Here is a 19,464-nt window from a genome sequence, read left to right as displayed (position 1 = left end):
GGCTGCCATCAGTGCTGAGGCCAGAGCCTGAAATGCTCTCTGTTGGGCTGCCTGGCCAGAATGAATGCCCTCCAGCTATGCATGATGTTTGTTGCAAATGCCTCTCAACACCCTGGATGGCATTCAAAATGGTAGATTGCCCAACAGTGAAGGATCTCAGGAGGTCAATAGCCTCCTCACTGAGGGCAGCAGGGCTGACTGGGGCAGGGCCTGAGGTGCCTGAGGCGAAGGAGATGCCCACCCTCCTGGGTGAGCGGGCACAAGACACACGCTGAGGGGCTGCTGGGAGGGCGGTGCTGGTAGGGGGGGTGGCAGCTGTACCTGTTGTACCAAGGGAGCTCCCATCTGAGGAGTCGCTGTCACTGGTGTATGCTCCTGTCCCCGCCGTGGAGCTCCCCTCGCCCTCAGTCCCACTGGTGGCTTCAGACTCTGTTGCTTCGCCCTCCAGGGCCAAGTGGGTTGCAGCTCCCTCCTGCTCTGGTGCCACTGCTCCTCTGCCTGATGATGCTATTGCACACAAGAACAGGGAGACCACAAAAAGGTGGGGGGAGACAGAAGAAAAACATGTTCAGTGCATGCAACACCACTACCGTTGGAGGACATAACACACAGGGAGGAGCCCTCTGCACTACACCATGCACTAACAGTTCTTAGAAATTTCACATGCCCATGGGGTACGAGGCCTAACCCCAATTGCTGCACACCTGAAAGTCACAGGAGCCTGACTAGGTGTACATGGCTCTTACCACTAGTGGAGTTGGGGTGCCACATAGCCTGCCTCTCAAGGGACCTTGCCTACCAAGTTCGCCCTGGCCTAGGGGAACCCACTGGCCACCTCCCCCACCCAGACACCTCGTTATGCGCGCAGAGTCGGCTCAAGGAGAGTGTACTCACCCCCTTGTGGCTGCTGTGATGCCCTCAAGCGCCCATCCAACTCCGGATACTCCTCCGCCAGGATCCGGGACATCAGGGGAGTCATGGTGCGACGGGCACCCCTTACACATTGGGAGGCCATCCCCAGCTAGGCCTCTGCCGTCTTCTTGCTCCAGCGGTGCAGGTCCTCCCATCTTTTACGGCAGTGGGTGCTCCGTCTGTGGTAGACCCCGAGGGTCCAGACGTCCTTGGCGATGGCACGCCAAATACCCTTCTTCTGGTGGGCGCTGACCTAGAGGAATGGTACGGGGGAAAGGAAATTACTCAGCCGTCTGGACCATCATAGTCATTGCCCACCAGTTTCCACCCATGCCCTGATGCACATACACTCACCATCCGCATATGTAGGCCTCAGCCCCCCCATTTTTCTTCCATCCACACCACTCAAAGCAGGCATTGCCCATGCAGCATGATCACAATGTACTCACCTGTTTGTCTGGAGGACCATACAGTTGCGTGTACTGGGGGAGGACCCCATCCACTAGTTTCTCCAACTCCTCTGAAGTGAAGGCAGGGGCCCTTCCCCAGACACTGTAGCCATCGTCGCTTCCGGACACAGGTCACAGCAGCACTTGCAGTGTAGGTCCTCTCCTGTTGAAGGTCAGGTACCAAGTGAGTGAACAGACAGAAAATGGCGGTCACGTCCACGGCGGTGCGTTCCGTCACTGCCGGCGTACATCATTATTGGCTCCTAAAACCCATAGGGCCCAATGTTAACCAATGCAGAATTGCACTGCGGTCTTCGACCGCCCACCGCGACGGTGTACAACGCCAGCGCAGTTACCTCATATCCCCTTGTCCTACCTTACAGGTCAGACAGCCGCCATTTCAGGGGGCCACATGGTATGGAAATAAACTGTGTCACACCTATCTAGGCCGGGAAAACAGACAGGTACCGGCACATAGCGGATTACTAACGCTTCAGCAAATAACACATTGTGATACCTCAGTGTTGGATGACTTCCTGCTCGCTGTTCTCCTCCATGAGGCACGTCTGCTGGGGCAGATGATGAGATGGCGGCATCCTCCGGTGTACAGACCCCTGGTGGACCTGTTGACAATGGAAGAGAGACACATAATTATCACATACAGACTTGATTGTGCAACAATACAGGAACTGTGTGCCCAGTTGGAGCCAGACCTGATGTCAGTTAACCGCCATCTCACAGGGATACCCCCTCTAGTGCAGGTCCTGTCTGTACTCCATTTCCTGGCCAGTGGGTCTTTTCAAACAACAGTGGCCATGGCATCAGGGACATCCCAGCCAATGTTTTCTAATGTGTTTTCCAGAGTGTTATCTGCCCTGCTGAAACATATGCACAGCTACATCTTTTTCCTCAGGTGGAGGATTTGCCCACAGTGAAAGCTGACTTCTATGCCCTGGGACATATCCCCACGATCATTGGTGCCATTGATGGTACACATGTGGCATGGATGTGCAGATAGTGTGTTTGGCAGACCAGTACATCTCCCATGTCATTGTCAAGTATCCTGGCTTTGTGCATGATGCTTACATTTTGATGAATAGCAGCATCCCTTATGTGATGGGGCAACTCCAGAGGCACTGTATGTGGCTAATAGGTGAGGCCAAGGTCCCAATACAGTTGACATAGGTGTCTGGGTCTGGGGTTGTCCCTAAGGGTTAGTGTGTGTCTAACAGTTGTCCCTCGACATTTGCAGGTGACTCTGGTTACCCCAACCTGTCATGGCTACTGATCCCAGTGAGAAATCCCAGGACAAGGGCAGAGGAACGCTACAGTGAGGCACATGTGCAAACTAGGAGAATAATTGAATGCACCTACGACCTCCTGAAGGCCAGATTCCGGTGCCTCCATCTGACAGGTGGTTCCCTATACTACTCACCAAGGAAGGTGTGCCGGATAATCATGGCCTGCTTTATGATGCTGCACAACCTGGCTTTGCGACGCCAAGTGCCTTTTCTGCAGGAGGATGGGCCAGATGGTGGTCTTGTGGCAGCTGTGGAGCCTGTGGACAGTGAAGAAGAGGAGGCAGAATAAAAGGATATCGACAACTGAAACAACATCATCATTCAATACTTCCAGTGAGACACAGGTAAGAAGATGTTACTGCTTCCCACATCTCATACTATTGTTGGACCTAGCATAAGTCTGTCATTTTCACTCAGTATATGGACCCTGACATGTCACTTTGACTTTCCATTTCACAGATCTGGGTCCCAATTTGTGCCCTCTGCTATGTTTACTTCTGGCCTAGAGCTGTGTTACATTGGTATGTGAACAAGTAAATTGACATTGCTATGTTCCATTGATATTGCAATCACACATTTGTGAAAATATAGACTGACTCCAGATTGTTTTGTGATTGAAGTGTGTTTATTCCTGTGCAAATAAGTGGACAGGGTTGTAAAATGGGCTGGGGTGATGGTGGAACTATGTCCATGGCAGAGTCCAGTCTATTTGTTTCACAGGTGCATTGTCCAAAGGGGTATAGGAAGTGGAGCAGTGGCAGTTTAAGGATGGACAGGGTGACATAGTGGGACAGAAGGGTGACATTCAGGAGTCTTATTTCCTGGTGGGGGTCTTGGCAATGTTATCTGTCTTGTTCCTGGATCTCAGGGACCATTTGCGGGGTGGTTCTCCATCTGCAGGGGGTGGGGTGCTGGTGTCCTGTTGTTCCTGTGGCGGTGCCTCCTGTCCACTAGCGCCGGCGGAGGTGGAGGGCTGTTCATCATCCAGGCTAGTGTCAGGGGCCCATTGGTGTGCCACTGTGTCCCTCCTGGTGTTGAGAAGGTCTGCCAGCACCCCTGCAATGGTGACCAGGGTGGTGTTGATGGACTTCAAGTCTTCCCTGATCCCCAGGTAGTGTTCCTCCTGCAGCTGGTGGGTCTCCTGAAACTTGGCCAGTACCGTACCCATGGTCTCCTGGGAATGGTGGTAAGCTCCCATGATGTTGGAGATTGCCTCGTGGAGAGTGGGTTCCCTGGACCTGTCCTCCTGTCGCACAGCATTCCTCCCAGCTTCCCTGTTATCCTGTGCCTCTGTCCCCTGAACTTTTGCCCATGCCACTGCTCCCAGGTTCCTGATCATCCTGTGTTAGTGGGGTTGCCTGGGTTCCCTGTAGTGGTGGACACACTGCTGATTGACGTGTCCTGGAGACAGAGGTATGGGTCCGCTGGGTGGGTGCTGTGCTGGTGTTTCCTGAGGTGGGAGGCTCTGTGGTGGTTTGTGACTGTGTCAGGGGAACCGACTGTCCCGAGGTCCCTGATGGGCAGGGCTGGTCATCTTGATCCAGGCGTGCAGAACTGCTGTCATCACTGTGGGTCTCTTCTGTGGGGGGACTGGATATGTCTGGCACCTCCTATCTGGTGACGTTGGGTAAGGGTCCTGTTGGGGTGTAAATGCATAGTTATTGTATCTGTGTGTGCCATCTTGTGCAATGGGTGAGTGACCCTCTACTCCTGTGCTTGCTTTATTGGCTTGGTCCTTGTGTGATTTGTGATTTTGGGGCATGAGTGAGTCTCTGTACTGGACATGCTTTGGTGATGGGTGTCCATGCATTGGTGCTACATGCAGGGCTTGGTTTTGGGATGTGTGGGTTGTGTTAGTGGGGTATCTGTGTGTTGTTGGGGTGATGGGTGTGAGGGTAAGGGTGGGAGTATGTGATGACATGCAGGTGGGGTGTGGTGGAAAAAGTAGTAAAGACATGTCTTACAAGAGTCCAGTCCTCCTGCCACTCCTGCGAGGCCCTCAGGATGCATTATTGCCAAGACTTGCTCCTCCAATGTTGTTAGTTGTGGGGGAGGAGGTGGGGGGCTACCGCCAGTCCTCTGTATGGCAATCTGGTGTTTGGATACCACGGAACGTACCTTCCCCCGTAGGTCGTTCCACCTCTTCCTGATGTCATCCCGTGTTCTTGGATGCTGTCCCACTGCGTTGACCCTGTCGACGATTCTCCGCCATAGCTTCATCTTCCTAGCAATGGATGTCTGCTGCACCTGTGATCCAAATAGCTGTGGCTCTACCCGGACGATTTCCTCCACCATGACCCTGAGCTCCACCTCAGAAAACCTGCGGTGTCGTTGAGGTGCCATGATGTGGTGTGGGTGATGTGTTAGGTGGTGTCGGTTTTGATGTGTGAGGGGATGTGTTGGTGTGTGTTGTTTAAGGTGCATGGATGTTGTGTAAGTGATGGTGTTGTGTGTCTGTGGGTGCTGGTTTTGTTTTAGGTAGTGTCTCTCTCTGGCCTTCTTTAAAATTGGTAGTAAGGGTTTGTGGGTGATGTGGGTGTGTGTTTTATATTGGATTGGGTGTGGTGTGTATATGTGTATCAGGTGTGTGTATTTCGAATTGTCCAATGTGGTTGTGTTTTGTAATTGTGTGTGTATTTTGAGCGCGGTGGTGTGTACCGCCAATGAAATACTGCGGTTGAAAGACCGCCGCGTTGATTCGTGGGTCGTGATACTGTGGGCATATTCCTGTTGGCGTGAAGGTGGAGGTTTTGCTATCGCCAGTTATCACTGACCTTTGGTGTGGCGGACTTGTGTTGGTGTCTGTATTGTGGCGGATTCCGAGCTGTGGTTCGTAATACGAGTAGCGAAATTCCGCAGCCGCTGCGATTTGTTGGCGGTCTTCTGCACAGCGGAAAGCGGGCTTTACCACCAGGGTTGTAATGAGGGCCATTGTCATTCTTCATTAATGAAATAGATGATTTACATTCATGCCAAAATTTGCCTACATTTGCTGCATCTCACTTAATCAAAGTATTTGTCACACAATGATTAAATAGGCTTTGACAGAAACCACACAGTAGGAACAAACTTGGGTCATATTGTGACCAAGGTTAGCTATCACAGTGTAATTACCACAAACAAATGAACATTGTTATGACAAAGAAATGGTGTAAGAATCAAGGTAAATAAGTACTGAATCACAGACATAGAAAACTCACATGTACACATTTTCAGATAGAAAATGGTCTGTATAAGTCTGTTTGACCAAATCTTTTTTCCAAACATAATTTGGTCTCATATAAAAAAAGGCTCCATTTCAATTCCTATATTTCATTCTACGCTCACCAAGACAACTTGCCATGGCAAAAAGAATACCTGAAGGATGGTTGATCCAAAGTTAAATATCCATTTCATATTTTAAAGAATGGAAACTTTTGGTAAGCAACTATACAAGCGACCCTCGACCCTGCTTTCAGTGGGGTTGCTCCCCTGCACCTTGTGCCGGTCTGCCGCTGCTCCAGCTCTTTGTTCTCTCTGCTGCTGCGTCCCTGTGGCCCAGCCCCCCTCCCTCGTCTTGAATTCTTCCTGGTTCCCGCCGCTGCATCCCTGCGGCCCGCCTCCTCCCTCTTTTTGAATTCTTCCTGGTTCCCGCTGCTGCATCCCTGCAGCCCCGCCCCCCGCTCACCCATTCGCTGCCCCCTCCCAGCTGCCCCTCCCTCCCACCTCCCCTTATATGGCAGCTGCTGCACGGCTGCGCAGCGGGTGCGCCGCTGGCGCGCTGGAGGTGCATCTAAGGCAAGCCTGTCTGCACTCATCCGCGTCCGGACCGCATCCAGCGCCATGACCTGTGGTCACCAAGACCGCCACAGCAACCAATGCCACTACACCACCAGCACCCCCCTTGCACTCAACACCAGACGATCACACGCCTGCTTCCTGGCCTCCCCGAAGCACACCCAGGGACCCTTCACCTGCCGGAACTGCAGCTTCACCAGCCTCCAAATCACCAAACTACCCGCTGAGTCAGACCGCAACTATCTCCGATGCATCCTATTAAACACCCGCTCCACACGCAAACACATCGTCAAACTCTGAGACCTGCTCGACACTTCCACCCCGGATGTCCCCTTCCTGACAGAGACCTGGATGAATGACTCCTCGGGTCCGGACATTGCCATAGCCATTCAGTATGGCTACAACATCACCCGCAGGGATTGCACCAACAGAGTCGGAGGCAGAATCGCCATGGTCCACATGAAAACCATTAGGGTCACGACCTGTACCGACGACACGCTCAGCACCGCTGAACACCTACACTTCCAGATCCACACCAACCCCAACACCACCCTGAGAGGAACTCTCAGCTACATCCACCTGACCACAGCCTCTGTTTTGCGACTCCATCACCGACCTCGTCAGTAGGCACGCCCTAGCCTCCGCCGACTACATCCTCCTCTGTGACCTGAACTTTCACCTGGAGAACAACAATGACTCCAACTCCACCACCCTAATCGACAACCTCGCCACCCTCGGACTCAGACAACTTGTCACTACACCAACACACTTTGCCGGCCACACACTGGACCCTGTCTTCTCTGCTAGCCCCCACGTCACTTTAAGCCACACCACCCAACTCCCATGGACCAACCACCGCTGCATCCACTTTACCTTCTGGAAACCCACCGCACACCACCGCACCCAACAGATCCCCCGCCGCAACTGGAGCAAAGTCAGCCAAGACCAACTGAACACCAGCCTCGCCCGAAAATCACCCACCGAACCCACCAATCCCGACCTCGCAGCCTGCAACCTCTTCCGAAGGATCGATGACTGTGCCAACATTCTCGCCCCGCTCAATAAACCCTCCAACAGAGGTGCCAGCAAGAAAGCCAGCTGTTTCACCTCGGACCTTCGAGCCTCCAAGCAAACCTGCCAGAAACTGGAGAGAAAATGGCTCCACGAACAGACACCGGACAACCATGTTGCCTTCAAGAACGCCATCCGCAAACACCATCACCTCATCAGATCTGCCAAAAAACCTCCTTCAAAGACCACCTTGACAACAAAGCACACTACAGCAAGGAGCTCTTCAACATTATGAAGGAACTCTCCAACCCCAACTCCAGCACAAACGACATCCCACCATCACAAGACCTGTGCAACTCCCTCGCCACCTTCTTCCACCACAAGGTCACAGACATCCATGACAGCTTCAACAGCCAGACCACCCCGTCAACCGCCAACTCCTCAGACTCTCCACCCACCTTCAACTATGACCCCCTACTAGTCTGGGCCAACGTGAACGTAGACGATACAATCAAAAACATGAGCACTATCCACTCTGGATCACGGACAGACCCATGCCCGCACCACATCTTTAACAAAGCAAGTGCCACCATCGCACCCCACTTCCGCAAAGTCATCAACATCTCTTTCGAGACCACAACCTACCCCGAGAGCTGGAAGCATACTGAGATCAATCCCCTACTCAAGAAGCCCATGGCGCACCCGAGAGACCTCAAGAATTTCCGTCCCATCTCCCTGCTCCCATTGCCGGCCAAGGTCATCGAGAAGATCGTCAACAGACAAGTGACCCACTACCTCGAAGAGATCAACATCCTGGACCCATCCCAGTCAGGGTTCCGCAGCAACCACAGTACCAAAACTGCCCTCATCGCAGCCACCGATGACATCAGGGCCCCGCTTGACAACAGCGAAACCGCAGCCCTCATCCTCCTGGACCTCTCTGCTGCCTTTGACACTGTTTGTCACCGCACCCTACGCACACGTCTCCACAACGCAGGGATCCGGGACAAAGCTCTGGAGTGGACCACCTCCTTCCTCTCCGGCAGAACCCAGAGTGTCCGCTTCCCCCCTTTCCGATCCGAAGCCTCCAAGATCATCTGCGGCGTCCCCCAAGGATCGTCTCTCAGCCCTACACTATTCAACGTCTACATGGCCCTGCTCGCCCACGTCGCCTGGCTCCACAACCTCAACATTATCTCCTATGCCGACTACACCCAACTGATCCTCTCCCTCATCAAGGACCCCCTCACCGCCAAATCCAACCTCTACGAAGGAATGAAGGCCGTCGCCGAATGGATGAGGAACAGCAAACTGAAGTTGAACTCAGATAAGACGGAGGTCCTCATCCTCAGTGCCAACCCCTCAGCCTGGGGCGACTCCTGGTGGCTGACCGCTCTGGGAGCAGCCCGGACACCCACTGGCCACCTAGGTGTCATCCTCGACTATACACTCTCCATGACCAAACAAGTCAGCGCCGTCTCTTCATCCTGCTTCAACCCCCTCCTCAAGCTCCGCAAGATCTACAGATGGATCCCCACAGATACAAGAAGAACAGTCACCCAGGCCCTCATCAGCAGCAAACTTGACTACGGAAACACCCTCTATGCAGTAGCCCCGGCCAAACTCCTCAAACGACTGCAACGCATACAAAACGCCTCTGCATGCCTGATCCTCGATGCACCCCGCCACAGCCACATCACTCCCTACATGAGAGACCTACACTGGCCCCCCATCAACAAAAGGATAACCTTCAAGCGCCTCACCCATGCACACAAGGCGCTCCACAACACCGGTCCAGCCTACCTCAACAGACGACTCACCTTCTACACCCTGTCCCGCCAACTCCGCTCAGCCGACCTTGCTCTCGCCACTGTCCCCCGCATCCGAAAGAGCGACCACCGGAGGCAGATCCTTCTCCCACCTCACTGCCAAGACCTGGAACACCCTTCCTTTGCTCCTACGACAGACCGAAGACCTGCTGACCATCAGGAAGCACCTCAAAACCTGGCTATTCAAGCAGTAGCAGCACCCCCCCTCCCCTCAGTGCCTTGAAACCCTTACGGGTGGGAGTGCGCTCTACAAATGTATTGATTGATTGATTGATTGATACATGCAGACGCATGTCTAACTATATAAGGCTGTGCAATAACGTGTATGAAAGCAAGCTCATCATAGCTGTAAATATGGCAAATGTATGTGCGTGTGTCAAACTTACTGTCACTATTCCAACCTATGTATAGCTAAATGCCTACAAGAGTCGTATCTAAAGTTGGATACATTGGACACATATAGGGCCTGATAATGACCTTAGTAATGACCTTAGCGGATGGAATAATCCATCACAAATGTGATAAATATCCAGTCCCATTACATCCTATGGAACTTGTAAAACGGCGGGCGGGATATCCATCAAGTTTGTGACAGAATATCCCATCCACCAAGGTCGTAATCAGGCCCATAGGCCCTCATTCTGACCCTGGCGGATACAATCCGCCAGGGCCAAGGGGCGCGGGAGCACCGCCGACAGGCCGGCGGTGCCCCCAAGGGCATTCTGACCGCGGCGCTAACGCCGCGGTCAGACAGGGAAAACTGGCGGTCTCCCGCCAGTTTCCCGCTGCCCTGGGGAATCCTCCATGGCGGCGCAGCATGCTGCGCCGCCATGGGGATTCCGACCCCCTTCCCGCCGGCCTGGCTCTGGCGGTTCTTACCGCCAGAACCTGGCCGGCGGGAACGGGCGTCTTGGGGCCCCTGGGGGCCCCTGCAGTGCCCATGCCCATGCCATGGGCACTGCAGGGGCCCCCTAACAGGGCCCAACTAGGCTTTTCAGTGTCTGCGATGCAGACACTGAAAAGCGCGACGGGTGCTGCTGCACCCGTCGCACGCCTTCCACTCCGCCGGCTCGATTCCGAGCCGGCTTCCTTGTGGAAGGCGCTTTCCCGCTGGGCCGGCGGGCGATCTGATTCAGATCGCCCGCCGGCCCAGCGGGAAAGTCAGAATACCCCTCGCGGTCTATTGACCGCGGGGCGGTATTCAGGCGGCTTCCGACGGGCGGGCGGCAACCGCCGCCCGCCTAGGTCGGAATGACCACCATAGTGTCCAATTCACATATACCTGATACAAATAGTCCAACTTGCTTATCATACCATTCTTCTGTCTAAACACAATAATCCTCATGTTGATGTGTTGTATCACTTACAATCTGCACAATATGTATAATTAACCAAAATTTTAAAACAAACATGTGTAAAGCAATGTTCAAAAATATCTAAGACATATTGTCATTAAATAAAGGGAAATGTGTCTGATATTGTCTACATACAAATGACGCATCAGTAATTATGTAGAAGTCACAACAATTATTTTCTCTTTCCAGGTGACCAGGTATATGGTATGCAGCCATGGCTGATGACCACATTTGCACATCCCCAGATGGATAGGCAGGATAAATTCATTGTAGCTCTGTCCAAATCTTGCAATGTGGTAGCGTGTATGTTTGGGGTACTAAAGTTCTGCTTCAGGTGCCTGAATAAATCAGGCGGCAGACAATTGTATTCACCTACCATGGTCTGCAAAATCACACTAGTTTCCACAATATTACATGATATCGGTTTAAGGACAAATGTCCTATGGGACTATGAGGGGGCAATGCTTTCTGACCAGGAAGAGGATGAAGACTCTGATGGAGAGATTGTCCATGCTATGGCCAGTCGTCAGGGATGGAATAAAATAGTTGATATTATTTTTTACTGAAAATTGAAAAACAAAATTATCACTTATACTTGACAGCACATATGATAGCCTCATTTGTATCATTTAGATAGTTCTACAAATGTTTAGCTAATCACTTTGACAATCATCCAAAATATGTGAATACATATGTGACAGACATGTAACATACCAGGTTATCTTGTATAACCACCATTTGTAAGTGATGAAGTCAATATATGTGACAACAGATATCTAATACTCAAATACGGTTTACAAAGGCATTATATTTGAGCCAAAGATAAAACATCACCCTTAATGTATGGATCACATGAAATATAATCTCATCACATCACCATGTTGGTTCAGCTTTCAGTGCTTCAACATACCAGTACCATTTTCATCATTGAACTTCACAATGATAAGAAACAATGTAATGTCTGAAACTTCCTCATAGGGTGACAGGTTCCACAAAAGTCCCCATGTGGACTTTCAAACATATGATACCCACAGAAAATAAAGTCTCACTCAGATTGAGATATGCAACAATCAGCTGTGTACTCTAGTGGTAGCCACAAAAATGCAAGATGTGAAGCACCCAGTGAGTAACGTAAGCGTGTGTGCACCCATCCATGCATATCCATGTTGAAGGTTAACATGTAATGGTTAGCACACTAGATATGAGGGCAATGCATGGTGCAAAATCTACACTAGTGAAGGAGCACTCACAATTTCTACTTTAAAGGAATAAAGTACCACTGCGGCTCTATCATGCAAATAAACAATTCAACAGTGAATTACAAAGACATCAAACATGTTAGTTTACAAAGTTAGACAAACAGGATTTTGTGCATACCAGATGACTCTTACTCAATAGCAAGTATAAACTGGTTATCACAATGATCTAAAAAAATTGTTACACAACCAGTGGTATGACATGTAATCAGAGTGAGGAAAAAGCATGGAAACTCAGAAGGACAAGTCCAAAACATCTTAGTCTCTGGTCCGCCACTCAGTGATGTTTGTCGGACAATACATATTTCAACATACAGGTACATCATCAGCAGTATAACCACTAATCACAAACATGCACGAATCATGGATGAGTGCAAAGGAGTCAGATGTGAAATTGATAAAGTTATCCAAGTCAATTATGGCAATCTTCACTTATCCTAGTCCGATTATATGGCTCACAGAAGAACACAGAAATCTATGTAGACTTCAGTTTAACTATACATTTAGACATGTTAATATCACACAATTCATGATGAATTGTTGCAATGAACACTTGAACAATACCCGTAAGCCAAGTGATTTATCTTTGAGACCTCAATATTGAAAGGCTGGTATTTGTGAATGTTGGGAGGTCCACTTGTGCTACACGAGGAGAAGGAGGGTGATTTCAACCTTGCAGTGTTCAAGAACCATACTCCCATGTGTCACTACACAAGGCTAGTGAAAGGTGAACGCACATTTGGACACATCCTTAGACCCTGAATCACAAAGTCCTTCCAAAGTGGTAACTGTGTGTGGATTGTGAGCTATCACACATATGCACATACTTTCCCAATAGCATGTGTAACATCATTGTGTTGCATGTACGTATCAAACATTTTGGTCTTTGTGAGCATTAGAGTGTGCATGATGTATCCATACACATATATTTTGCAGCTTTCATACACTGCAGCTAAACCATATTGCAGAAAAGCATATGCATATATTATTGTTTCCTTAAGTTTGTTGGTAAATTGGACATGAACATATGTGTTGTGTGGTCCTTTACGTTGTTGCAGTTGGGCCACTGCGTGGCCTTTTGAGAAGCTGCCTAAGTGCTACTGAAGGCCTAAGAATGTTATGCTATATAGTCCATTGACAAGTAACCATAAGCGTGCTGTGGAATTTATTGTGTTTTATATAGGCCATTGATAAGTAAACATCTGCGTTGCATGGGTATTTTCTGTGCTCTATATAGGCCATTGGCTAGCCAACATTTGGGTTGTGTGGTGTTTGCTGTGTTCCATATAGGCCATTGCTGAGGTAACATCTGCGTTGACTGTGGGTATTGGCTGCACCCTATATAGGTCATTGACTAGGTAAAATATGCATTGCATTTGTATTTGTGGTGCACTATCTCGGCCATTGCGTGCACCTTTGTAGCACGCAATATAGGCCATTGTGTGGCTATTTGTTTTGCCCTAAGTAGGCCTTTAACTGGGAAACATATGCCTTGCATTGCATCATGCAATGGACATATCTGTAGCAATGCATCTGAAAAATCGGTACAAATTACAATAACAAGCCTGTCACCCCCAGGAAAAGATGTAATGGGTGCAGATGCATACCAGGAACTGTAGATGTTACTTTCACTTTCTATAAGTGTCTGGTGGTTGGTGCTGGTGGTTTTAGGAGTGTCATGCGTGTCTTGAGGAGGTTTTTGCTGTTTCTGATGTAGTCTGTGTCTGGTCTGTCCTTATTATATATTTTGTAGTTTTGGTGCCTGAGTGTTGTATTTAGTATTTGTATTTGTTAGGGGTTTAAGGAATGTAATATTTTGTTTAATGTGCTAAGGATATATAGGGCCATGTCTGTTAAGGAGAGAGGGAAGAACTTTACAGATAGAGAAGTAGGTGCACTGATCTGGATGGTAATGCACTATATGCTGCAGATGATAGCTTTTGGGGAAACGGTAAGCCAAGGTTACCGCCCCAAGGAATGCAAGGACTGGTGGGAGAGGGTGCGGTGGCATATAGCCCAGGTGTACAACCTGACGCATCTTTGGGTGGATGTTGAATCCCGTGAGGCAGATGTGCTGAATCTGCTGGATTTGGATGTTGGAGACCCTTAGGTATGTATTGATGTACCATCAGCATGTGGCAGAGTAGATATATTATTTTAGGTAAATTGCAATCACAAAATGTAGCTGCAATGTGTGGATGCCTTGTGACACACAAGGCAAGAGAGAGTGACACCAGGTGGCAGATGTATCAAACTGTCAGACAAAGCAGGCCTTCTGGCATAAATGATGTGTTGGGTTACAGGGAGAAAGCACTAGTGTCACAAAGTGTTGTAAAGCAGCCCTTTCCCCAATTGAGGGTTGTTATTTAGCAAACTCTAGCATTTTTCTTGATAATGTTACAGGATTCATAATGTCTTGATGATTTCCCTCTCTCATGTGATGTAAACACTGCACAATCAGTGGTTTGATCTGCCCCTATGGCTACAGTCAGAATACATATCAGCATCCATACTGCACATAGTCTAAGGTATGTCTATGGCCCTCTATGCATGTACAAAGAGGGCAATTTATTATTATTTCACCTAGCACAGCAAGTCACCTTGCTGTGCTGCATCAAAGCGAAAGGGCAGGAATGCATCATATTTAACATATTATGGAACATTCCTGTCCTTTCCTGGCTCTGGAGCACTTTTGTCTGTCTACTGCCAATGCTTGCACCCTTTTGTCATGGTGCAAGGGGACTGTGATGAAACTGTCAGCAGTTTGCTATTTTGTGATACAGCAGTTGTTACAACATCACAGGCATGGACCATGATTCTGGCATGTGATGTGAGACATCTCAGACCTTTCATCTCCAGCCAGGTCAGCCCTGCAAGGTGACCAGCTGCATTCCATGTACTGAAAATGTATACATATGTGTGTAGGGGTGTTAAAATGTCCCATTACACTGGTATGTCATGATGCTTATTTTAGAATTAGAACTTTGAGTAGATGCACTATTTTTAAAGCAATTTTTCAAATAATGTTTTCCATGTGAACATTGCCCATTCAGCCAGGGAGCAATTGACAGCTTCAGGGATACAGATGCGGAAAGTAAGTGTCATGTGTACACGGTTGTTGTTCTGTGATAAGTGTGTGTGATCCATGATGGTTGTAACAGTGTGATGTGTATGGGAAGGTATTTATCACCAGGCAACAAATCCCATCAACTGAGCAAACACAGCAGCACATGTGTTCACAGATTCTATTTGAATTGACAAGGAGGCATCTTGATGTTACTGTAGTGTCACTATAGGTATGGGGACGTGATCATAAAGTACCCTTCTTGAAATATGGAGAGGCCATAACTGTAACAGTACCTGTGTGTCATAACTAAGCACGATTTTCATAGACAATCAAGACAGTGTCACCATTTTAGACATCTCATTGAAATCACTGCACAATAGATAGATGCTGGGATTGTGCCACGTACATCCCAACTGTTGGTGAATCTTTAAAGCAACCCATGAAAAGGTACAATTAACATCTTAACATGTGTTTCTGTATGTGTTTGTATGTAGTCTGGACATCTCATCAGAATGAACAATTACCTGAGGTACAGCTGTTGAAATACAGCCTCATGGGTAACCGAGCCTCCCTCAGAGGTGATGATGTCACACCTATGAACTATGGAGTGACAATGGACCCATTTCACTGATGTCCTCCAGGACCTACATGCTGCATGCATGTAGGGCAGCTAATGTATCAATCCAAGGTTTGATGTAAAGAAATAGCTCTCAGCCTTTCTAATGCACATTGTGAGGGTAGATGTCCCAATGACAGGCATCTTTTTATGTGACCTAGTAGTTGTAACCTGGATGCCAGCTTGCATATCTTAGTCATATGTGTATCTGTAGAGAACAGAGTGCAATATCATTGTAAAACCTATGCAGCTCCAGTAAGCCTCACTGCATGAATACATTATGATTGGCCTAAGTGGGGCCAGCAGGACACACGTAATGGGTTTACCATGGATTGAGATACTAATGCTAGCCTCATGGCTACTGTCTTCCCTATGTGGCATTTAAGTCAAGCTTTCCTGCAGTGCAAAGTGTCAAGCCACCTTGATGCACTGCTGAAAGTGAAAGTCCAGGAATGTGCAGTGATTCCATGATACAGCACAATAGCGTCCTCTCCTAGATGTGGGATGTTTTTGCCTGCCTCGCACAAATGCAGGCACCCTTGCAGCATGGTTCAAGGGACCCTACATTGTAGGCAACATATTTCTTGACCAGGTGAGGACTCCTATCTGCGTACACACACCTGAGAGGCTTTTTTCTTTTTATTTGAGTGCTGCAGAATGCAGCACAGAGAGCACAAATAAACACAAATGTTAAATTAGAATCTTTCTCCTGGTTTTGGTTCACCTGTGGAGTATAATGCACTATGACATGCTTCCAGGTCTAGCAATGATGGTAATTCTGTGAAGCCATCAAAATAAAAGTATTGAGGCAATGAGACACCCAACCTCCATCTATGGACTGGCTCTCTGCCCAGAGTGAGGCAAGTTAGCAATGTGCACTGTGTTGCATAACTCCAGATAACTTAAGAAATGCAGAGCAACACAAGCAGGACTTGCTTACCTTTACTCATCTCACCTAGGTTTTGCAACAACCTTTCCACCTTGCATGAGAGAAGACCAAGACCAAAAGTGAAAATTTCTGGGCCATGGGTATATTTTTCCATTAACACATCTGAATGAATGGGGATCACGGTATAAAATGCATGTTTTGATATTGTGACTAAATAGATATCTTGTACACCTACACTGACCTTACTTGGGTCAGTTTGACATGTTGTAATTGGAGAAGTCATTGTACTGAAGGTATATTGTACATTTCTCTATCCCAAGATGAGGTGTAGGTGTGGCCTGAACTTATGATTGCATAACAATATCAGACAAACTTTGTGAAATGTGATGTACATATAAACTTTCACTAATATGAGGTCCATTTTACTCCCTAGCTAAAATGACAGCAGATAAGGCCAAGACCTTTGGATGAGGTGGGCTCGCTATGGGCTCATACTTAAGATTGCTCATAGTTTTAGTAAAATGGGCAGCACCTAAAGAAGGTAAGGGCTGATGACATTTGGGGATCTGCTACACAGCCAGGTCACAGAAGAACCCTGTGGATACAGGCTCTCCGGATGCACGCAGCAGCAAGGCACATCATAGACCAGGCCTAGACTTTCAAGTGGACAGCAGCTGGCAGGCCCAGGAAAAAAGAGGAACAGATGTGCAGCACACTCCAGGCTCAACTCTAAAGTTTGCAACAAATGGACATGGGTATGGCCAGGATATATAAAGAGCAGGGCAGCTTTGTGAAATGTTGCTTACATGCCAGGAGGCATTGGAACATATTGACACCCAAATCTGACTCTTCCTATGGACATTACCTTACCAGTTTTTTTCATTACTTGACAGTAGGCATAGTCATAGTTAGTGTAGGTGTAGGAATAGGTTAGGTTAGTTTTAGATAAACAAGACGTTTTATGTAGTACTTTTTTAGTACGTTTTTACTATGCGAAGCTTCTCTGGTTGGATGATAATCATTTGTCCTGAGTTGGTACTATTGTTTTAGGTGAGTACATGATGTTCAATGTGTCCTGAGTCCAGTGTAGGAATATGTTGCATTGTTATTTCCTATGGAGGGCTATTGGTCTTCCTCACATTAGAGTTATGTATGAAACCCTTTCCATACTTTTGACATTGTAAGTGGGGCTCAGTATTTGATTTTACATACATCACAATTGAGGTAGTCTCCATACTGTAGTGCCCTCTGTGATAGGGAGAGGGCCTGTAAGTGATGGGTTTTACATTTTATTATAGATTGCTGCTCTCTGCCTGTGTAGAGACACAAATTGCTGCCTATTAGGAATGCAGCCACACATGCACCATTGTGCAAGGGGGTCTGCTTTGTTGGCTAGTTTGTAATTGTGCAGGAATTCACATCTGCCGGGACAACATCCATCATCTTTTGCATATACTTTTTGCTAAGGGCCTGATTTAGATATTTGCGGATCGGTTGCTCTGTCACAATGGTGATGGATATTCTGTCCGCTGAAATGTAAATCCCATAGGATAAAACGATGTTTAGATTTCGGCGGATGGGATATCTATCACCACTGTGACAGAGTAACCAGGCTGCCAATATCTAAAATCAGGTCCTAAGTGTGCCACATCATGCAGCTCACTTACAAAAAGGTTACAAAAATCATTTCTTAACATATATCCCCCATTTTCCCTCCCTTGGGGAGGTGAAGCATTGGGACAGGTTCCCTGGTCTGCCACTAATGCAAAATTGCATGTGCAAATTATGTTATGTGTGGATCCTCTCACATATGTGAAGCTGCGCCTGGGCTGGGTAACATAAGTCAGCTATTTTGTCATCTGTTTCTTTACTCAACATTTATCAGTATAAACAGGGCAATGCAAGGTGGACTTGCATGTCTTGGTTATTGTCATTCACTGTATTGGGTTGTCCCTGTGAATCCTTGTGTGGCACTAGTAATTGAAAATCCAAGAGGAATATGTGCATTAGTATCTGTCTAGTGTTGGTAAAACTATCCAGAGTTATGTATTGTTGCTTATCGTTTTTGTGAGCAGTTAGGTATTCACATTAGGTAATGATATTGTCATCTTTACTTTACATTTATGTGGATAATTATAGTAGTGTTTTGGTTTGCCACACATTCTATACATCCCATTTATAGATGTTACTTTTTGTGTACTTTGCATAAACTTTCTCACTGTGTGTACAGCAAGGAAATGCAGTTTGTTGATACATTCTGACATTATATTGATAACTACACATTGCTCATCATACCATTACAATGGATATAATTGGTGTAGGTGCACATACAAAGACAGCATGTGTAATTTTCTTGACCTCATTCTTCTTCAGCTTTAAAAAAGTGACTTGGGTGTTACATTATGTATGTAGACTTTTGAGGAACAACCATACAAATCTCATAATGGTTTCTAAAATATTTGATTTATTATTCCAGAGGTCCATATCCTCACACTACAAAATGTGAGTAGCTGATTTGTTTGGGAAAACAACACCTTTGTCAAATTATTATGTATTGTGCCTCAAAATACGTTTGGCTACACATGTGACTTCACATTTACATGTGTGTAGTGAGATCAGTGAAGAGGAACAAAATTCCATTATCAAGTATATCATATTATTTAGAAGCACAAGTGAACAAGATAAACTACTGCACAAAGAGTACTGTATTGGGTTCCAAAAAAGGTGCCATGATGTCCTACACAGGACAGATAGGAAAACAGGCCAGGTGTCATTCACAAATGTTTATCAGGACGTTCTTCATCAGAAACTGAGGAACTGTACATCACCCTCTTCTCATGTGTGTTTTGCCTCCCCTGGAAGTTGTGATGTTGGAAAGAGAGTCAGTTGGAAGATGCTACTAGCCTCAGACACACGGACATTAGAGGCAGAAGATGTAAATCCCATGTTCCCAATGGCATTTGTGAATGCCAGTATGAGAGCATGGCAGTCCCTGGCAAGGG

Source organism: Pleurodeles waltl, chromosome 1_2, assembly GCF_031143425.1.
Source record: "Pleurodeles waltl isolate 20211129_DDA chromosome 1_2, aPleWal1.hap1.20221129, whole genome shotgun sequence".
In the NCBI taxonomy this organism is placed as follows: Eukaryota; Metazoa; Chordata; class Amphibia; order Caudata; family Salamandridae; genus Pleurodeles; species Pleurodeles waltl.
The sequence above is the reverse complement of the archived record's forward strand: the minus strand, read 5'-3'. Positions refer to the sequence as shown.